This window comes from Podarcis muralis, chromosome Z (assembly GCF_964188315.1).
Source record: "Podarcis muralis chromosome Z, rPodMur119.hap1.1, whole genome shotgun sequence".
Classification (NCBI taxonomy): domain Eukaryota; kingdom Metazoa; phylum Chordata; class Lepidosauria; order Squamata; family Lacertidae; genus Podarcis; species Podarcis muralis.
This window is the reverse complement of record NC_135673.1, coordinates 24,609,092-24,616,471: the sequence shown is the minus strand read 5'-3', so window position 1 is coordinate 24,616,471 and position 7,380 is coordinate 24,609,092.

Sequence of the window (7,380 nt, the reverse complement as noted above, 5' to 3'; positions counted from 1 at the left end):
TCCATGTTTTCCCATAGTTCTCATTACTTAAATCTATAGTGTTTGTTGTTAAATTTATTCCAAGATACTTTATTTTCTTTTTAATTTCCAATCCTGTAATTTCTTGTAATTTCACTTTATCTTTTTCTTCCATATTTTTCACTAGTATTTTGGTTTTTCCATAGTTTAATTTGAATCCTGCTAATCTACCATATTCGTTTATGCATTCCAATATTCTAGGTGTACATTGTAGGGGATTTTCTGTTGTGATCATAACATCATCTGCAAAGGTTCTTAACTTATATCTTTTTTCACCAACTGCTATTCCTCTTATTTGGTTGTCCTGCCTTATTTTCTTTAATAGAACCTCTAATACTATTATAAATAACATTGGGGATAGGGGGCATCCTTGTCTTGTACCTTTAAAGATGTTGATTTCTTCTCCAAACTCTCCATTAATAATAATTTTTGCTTTCTGTTGGTTATATATTGCATTTATACCTTTTTGGAATTTTTCACCTAGACACAATTCTTTTAATAGTTTTTTCATAAATTCCCACGAGATTTTGTCGAAAGCCTTCTCCGCATCGATTGAAATCAGGGCTGCTTGTTTGTCCCTTCTTACTTGTAGATATTCTATTATGTCTATTATATTTCTGATATTATCCTTTATTTGTCTACCTTCCACAAATCCAGCCTGATTTTTATGTACTATTTTTCCTATAATTTTCTTCAACCTATTAGCCAATAATCCTGCATAAATTTTATAATCGCAATTTAACAATGAAATGGGTCTATAATTTGAGACAGATTCCAAATCCGTACCTTGTTTTGGCAGGAGCGTTATATACCCTTGAGTCCAAGAGTCTGGAATATTCCCCTTCTCTACAGCTTCCTCTATTACTTCTTTTAGTGGGTCGATTAATTCATTTAACATTTATTTGTAGTATTCTGCTGGTATGCCATCTGGACCTGGGGATTTCCCTATTTTTAATTTTTGAATTGATTCCTTAATTTCTACAGTTGATATGGGTTCATTTAATAATTTATGGTCTTCTTCTGTTATCTCTATTAATTTATTTTTCTTTATATATTCCTCTATTTCTTCTATTGGCGCTTCATCTTTTTGATATAATTTTTTGTAATATTTTTCAAATTCTTTTTTAATTTCTGTCATATCCCTTATTGTCCTCTCTTCTACTTTTATTTTATTTATTAATTTTTCATTTTTTTGTTTCTTTAGTTGCCAGGCAAGGATCTTGCCCGGCTTATTTGCCCATTCAAAATTTTTATATTTCCAAAATTTGATTTGTTGTTCTACCTCGTATTCTATAATTTTATTATATTCTACTCTCAGTAATTTAATTTCTTGATCTAATCTCTCTTTATTTTTGCTTGCATAAGCTAATTTTTCCTTCCTTTTAATTTCTTCTAAAAGCCCCCTTTTCTTTTTTTCTTTATTCTTATATGCTATTGAGTTTTGTTGTATGAAATATCCCCTAACAACCGCCTTCCCAGCATCCCACACTGTTTTAACATCTGTCCCTTTCCTCCAATTGTTTTCAAAATATTCCTTCATCAACTTTCTAGCTCCTTGTATTACTTTTTCATTTTTTAATAAGAAAACATTCATTCTCCACCTTTTTTTCCCTTTCTCCTCTTTTCCTTTAAGAGTTAATGATACTGGATTGTGATCTGTAAGTGTTTTTGGCAATATTTCGGCATTCTCTGCTTCAATTGTCATAGCCTTAGTAATCCATATACTATCGATTCGACTATACGAATTTTTTGGTTCTGAGAAATATGTGAACTCCTTTTCAACAGGATGTTTATATCTCCATATATCCACTAAATCAAAAATCCTTACCATTTCCATAAAGCTTTTTGGCAACTTCCCTTCATTTCCCCCCCTCTTCTTCTGTGATCTATCCAATTCTGGTTCCATTACTCCATTTAAATCCCCTAACACAATAATTCTCATATCTATATATTCCATTAATAATGATCTTACTTTAACATAGAATTCTGATTTTCTTTTATTTGATCCATAGATTCCCGCTACTACAATTGGTTCCCCCTCTATTGATATGTTGACTATTACAATCCTCCCCTCTTTGTCTTCATATAACAATTCTGCTTCATATTTGCTTTTAACATACATTACAACCCCCCTCTTTTTTCTTACATCAGATGCGATGAATTCTTCCCCTAACTTTGGTTTTACCAATAGTCTTTTATGCTTAGTATTGATGTGGGTTTCTTGTAAACAAGCAAGGTCCCACTTCTGCCTCTCTAAGATACGTTCTATTTTCTGCCTCTTCCTCCTATTATTTAAACCATTTACATTCCATGATAACAATTTAAATTTCATCCTTTATTAGTTAAAAAATTGTAAAGTTAATGGAAAGAGTTTAAGTTATCTGCAGTGGTAAAGGAGAAGGGTTTTGTAATAGTTATTGATCTGATTATTTACCACTGGCGTAGTTCTTTATCCTTCCACCCTTTGCTGAGCTTTTTCTTCTTCTTCCACCTCATCCGATAGCTCTCCCTTTCTTCCTTCCTCATTTCTTACTTCACTTTTCCTGCCTCCCAGTTCTCCTCGATACTTTCTCCAAAATATATCTGCTTCCTCAAATGTCTCAAATCGTCTTCTTTTTCCTTTGAAGTTGAAGGAAATCCCCACTGGGTATTCCCATCTGAAAGATATTGATTTGGCCTTTAGTGCTTTTGTTAGAAATTGGAATTGCTGTCTCTTTTTTATCAGCCTAGGTGGGACTTCTCGTAGAATTATTATTTCCTTTCCATCTATGGTTAATTTGTTCTTACTCTTTACTTGGAGGATCTTATCTTTCATCCAATTCGATGTGAATACAATGATGCAGTCTGCCGGCCATTTGTTCATTTTTGCTTTTCTTGAATTCACTCTGAAGATTTTCTCTGTCTGTTCTATTATGTCTTTTTCCTGTAGATGTAGCCACTTTGCTAAAGTTTCAATCATCTTCTTCCAAATATCCTCCTTCAGTTTTAATTTCAATACTTCTGCACCATTTTCCTCCTAAAAATCACATTTTGATTCCAGGTCAATTCAGAAGACAGTTCTGGTAAAGGGGCTTGGGCAAATGTCAACTCTTGTTAGATGGCTTGGCTGAAGGGCAGGGCATGCCATTCTAGGCAGTGAAACTTAATTTTTTGCAAATTTCTTCAGTGATGGGTCTTAAAAATGTGGTTTGGGGTGTGAGGAATTCAAATCTGCTAGTATTTATGTGATTGGACAACATTTAGCTTGGTAAATCTACGATTGATTAAAAAGCACATAAACTGCTCTCAGAAAACCCAAGAATTTTAATTTTATTGCCAGTAATGCTATAAAAATAGTTTCTGTGCATAAAATATATCCTACTAAACAAACAACATTACCTTATAATCATGAAACAACATTAGAAAGTAGTGACATAAATTAATAAGAAATATAAGCAACAAGTTTCATCAGTCTTGCTTTGATTTGTTCTTGGACATCAGCCGCTGACTTGCTTCTTGGCCTCTGATGTAGCCTTCATGTTTCTCATGTGTATGCACCCTGCTTGTTGCCTCCGTGGCTTGTTTCACATTGTGCGATTGAGGGAACTTCTCATGTGGTCCTAAAACAACAGGAGAGCAATGAGGTACAGCTATACCTCGGGTTGAATGTGCTTCGGGTTGAGCGCGTTCAAGTTGCACTCCGCGGCAAGCCGGAAGTAACAGAATGCGTTACTTCCAGGTTTCGCCACTCACACATGCACAGACGCTCAAAAATGACACCACGCACATGCGCAGAAGCGGCAAAACACGACCCGTGCACGCGCAGACGTGCCATCACGGCTTACATTGCGTTCAGGATGCGAATGGGGCTCTGGAATGGATTCCGTTCGCATCCCGAGGTACCACTGTATTGACTTTCCCTGGCCAAATGGTGTGCCAATCATATGGAACAGAACTCACTGGCAAAGTTTCGGTAGCTGTTGAATTGAGTTAGCCTGCAATCACATATCTATCTAAAACTTGTTTTTCTTGCCTTGACCTTCAAAGCGCTATCGCCAGAACTGCTCAGATCCTGTGATGTTGGCAAGGTGCCGTCGCTCCATCCAACGGCACTTTCCATCCATTTGGTCCATCTGCACCCTGGGCTCCCACTAAAGGTAGGGGGAAGTGGTTTTCTTGAAATCCCTGTGGACAGCAGAGCGCGTGGTCAATATCTGTAACTCCATTGGCATGTATGCAGTGATGCAGAAGCATTGGCATTCTCATCTGACACAGCACATCCCCTTACTCAATGCATGCAAAAGTGCTCAGAGCTTTGGTTCTCCACCAAAGACTCTTAGAAAGACTCTTCTCAATGGGTAGAGTAACTAGTTTAAGCAACAGTTACAGATAGGTAGCTGTGTTGGTCTGCCATAGTCAAAACAAAAAAATTCCTTCCAGTAGCACCTTAAAGACCAACTAAGTTAGTTCTTGGTATGAGCTTTCGTGTGCATGCACACTTCTTCAGATACACTGAGTGTATCTGAAGAAGTGTGCATGCACACGCATTCTCAGTGTATCTGAAGAAGTGTGCATGCACATGAAAGCTCATACCAAGAACTAACTTAGTTGGTCTTTAAGGTGCTACTGGAAGGAATTTTTTTGTTTAGTTTAAGCAAGGTAGAGTATAGGGTATATGTTTCTCATTGTCTTGGCACAGCTAAGCCCTAGTAAACTGGGGAGTGTTATTACTCTAGGACAAGATCTAGGTGCAAGGGCTGCATGCCAGTGCTGGGCAGGGCTAGAGGCAAAGGTGGGTAGAGCAATCAGCGTGCCCATTTCTACAGTAGGCTACATTCCAGCCATGCAGTAGTCACTGGTTTTGTCTCTGTCTCTCACTCTTGGCAAGCAAAGGGGCATGATCACAGTTCAAGCTGGGACAAAAGCACTGGGACTGGGGTAATGAGGGAAGGTGACCTGTGGAGAGACATCCACCCCCCCCCCCAGCACTGGACAGAGGAGCCTGAGATTCTGCATTGCTGCTCTTGGGAGCACTAAGACCAGTGATAAACCTGGTAATCAGTTCGCCAGAAGTGGCTTAGTCATGCTGGCCACATGACCTGGAAGCTGTACGCCGGCTCCCTCGGCCAATAAAGCGAGATGAGCACCGCAACCCCAGAGTCGGACATGACTGGACCTAATTGGTCAGGAGTCCCTCTACATTTACCTTTACCATACAGACAATGGAGCAGTCAGACTTTGCTAATTATGAGGAGTAATTACTTTGGATTAGAGACCCACTTGTATTATCCAGTTATGATTCTTGCAAGTTTCTGATTTCTAAGACTATCCATATTTTTCCCCTTTGGATGAGAAAACAGCTTTATCTATCAAGAGTAATAGCCAGGGTGTGGGGTCTGGGGAGAGACAAAGAAAACAAGAAAATCTTTGGGAGAAACATCCATGCAACTGGGCAGCAGTTGACCCAAAGAAATATCTCTTAATGTATGTTAAGGGAAATGTTGGCACACCTTAAAGCGCATAGAGCCGTTAAATCATTGGGGTGACTAGACTGGGTATTAGCTATGTACTTTGCCATTGCTAAAAACAATCTAATTTTGTGGCTTTGCCTAATAATCATAATAATAAAGCCAGTGCCTTGCTTAGATTCTACCGTGAGTCATTCTGCAAATACACATTTTGGCAGGAATGTTAACTACCATGATTGCTGATGTTTATCAGCTATGCAAATTACAATAGATTGTGCATGGGGCTGCAAGATTGAATCAGATAAATTCACCAAATTTAGCTTATCCATCAGGCGATTTTTAATGAGGGGGAGTTGGGAGTAGAGTCTGCATGTCTTTTTCAGGCTGTTTAGAGGATGTAAAAAAAAATATTGAAGTCTGTCTCTAACACTGGTTTGTAGTTTTTGTTAATTGATAATAGACCACATTTCTCTTTGGCATCTTCATGAACGTTTTACTTTTAAAAGTTAGGCAATTAATCAATGAAAAGCTATTTAATCAGTTTGTATCTCTGGTGACAAAGAAGATAGTTTTCCAATACTTTTCTTAATTATCAGCTTCTTTTACAAATCAAAAGGGCTTGAGAAATACTATCCAGTGTTATATGTTGACTATCTCTCCCCTGCCTCTCTCTCTCCTGGGTGCAGGATCCTTGTCAGAATCGTAAGTTCCTGCTCATAGTCTAGTTTTTTCGAAGAACCCCAGAACCCTATTTTTGTACCACAGCTATTGCATTTGCACCATGAATGCCATGCCATTCCATGAGGTCAGATCCAGGGCACCACATGGCGCAACTAAAGCTAAAGGTAAAGGGACCCCTGACCATTAGGTCCAGTCGTGGCCGACTCTGGGGTTGCTGCGCTCATCTCGCTTTATTGGCCGAGGGAGCTGGCGTACAGCTTCCGGGTCATGTGGCCAGCATGACTAAGCCGCTTCTGGCAAACCAGAGCAGCACACAGAAATGCCGTTTACCTTCCTGCCGGAGGTATTTATCTATTTGCACTTTGACGTGCTTTTGAACTGCTAGGTTGGCAGGAGCAGGGACCGAGGAACGGGAGATCACCCCATTGTGGGAATTCAAACTGCCAACCTTCCAATTGGCAAGTCCTAGGCTCTGTTGTTTAACCCACAGCGCCACCTGCGTCCCTTTTACATGGCACAACTAATTATCCGTAAAAGAAGAAATTTCCGGTTGCCAAGCATTCCTGTGTTTCTTTATTATGTTTCATTTGACATAATAATTTTTTATATAGAGGATGGGAAAGTCTATATATTGCGAGGAAGAATTACTTCACTAATGGTTGGGGATTAAAGTGCACTAATAAGCAGCAATATTTTTTTTTTTAAAAAAACAAAATTAGTCTGGCTGTCTCTCATTGAGTGAAGGAGCCTGGAAGAGAAATTCCATCTGGATTTTCTGGATGGTGAAAGAGCAGGTGAGAGATGGGCAAATCTGTCACCTTTGGTTTTATTTTCTCAAACATAAGTTCAGGTCTCCGCATTTCCACATAAGTTTGATAATATTTTTTAAAATCCCATGAAGATTCATCAGCATCTTACTGCTATTTTAGCCTAATGCACATATCTGTGAATGCAGTTTTGTGTAAAATACATTATTTGCAAAGCCCATTATTCCCAATATAATGCATTTTTGCATGTTTACTAAGATGCATTTTCGTACCCTATGCACTTTGCCCTAGTACAGTTATGCATGGGTCGCGTTCCAGGAATTTCATGTAAAGCCAACATTGCATTTGGTCAAAAACACATTGGGTGCAATGGTGAGTGGGGTTGTTAAAGTCTTCCCACCCACCCCTGGAAGTCTTTCCCCCTTTTTAATTTGCCAAAGCTTGAATGTACACAAGTTAAATGCACA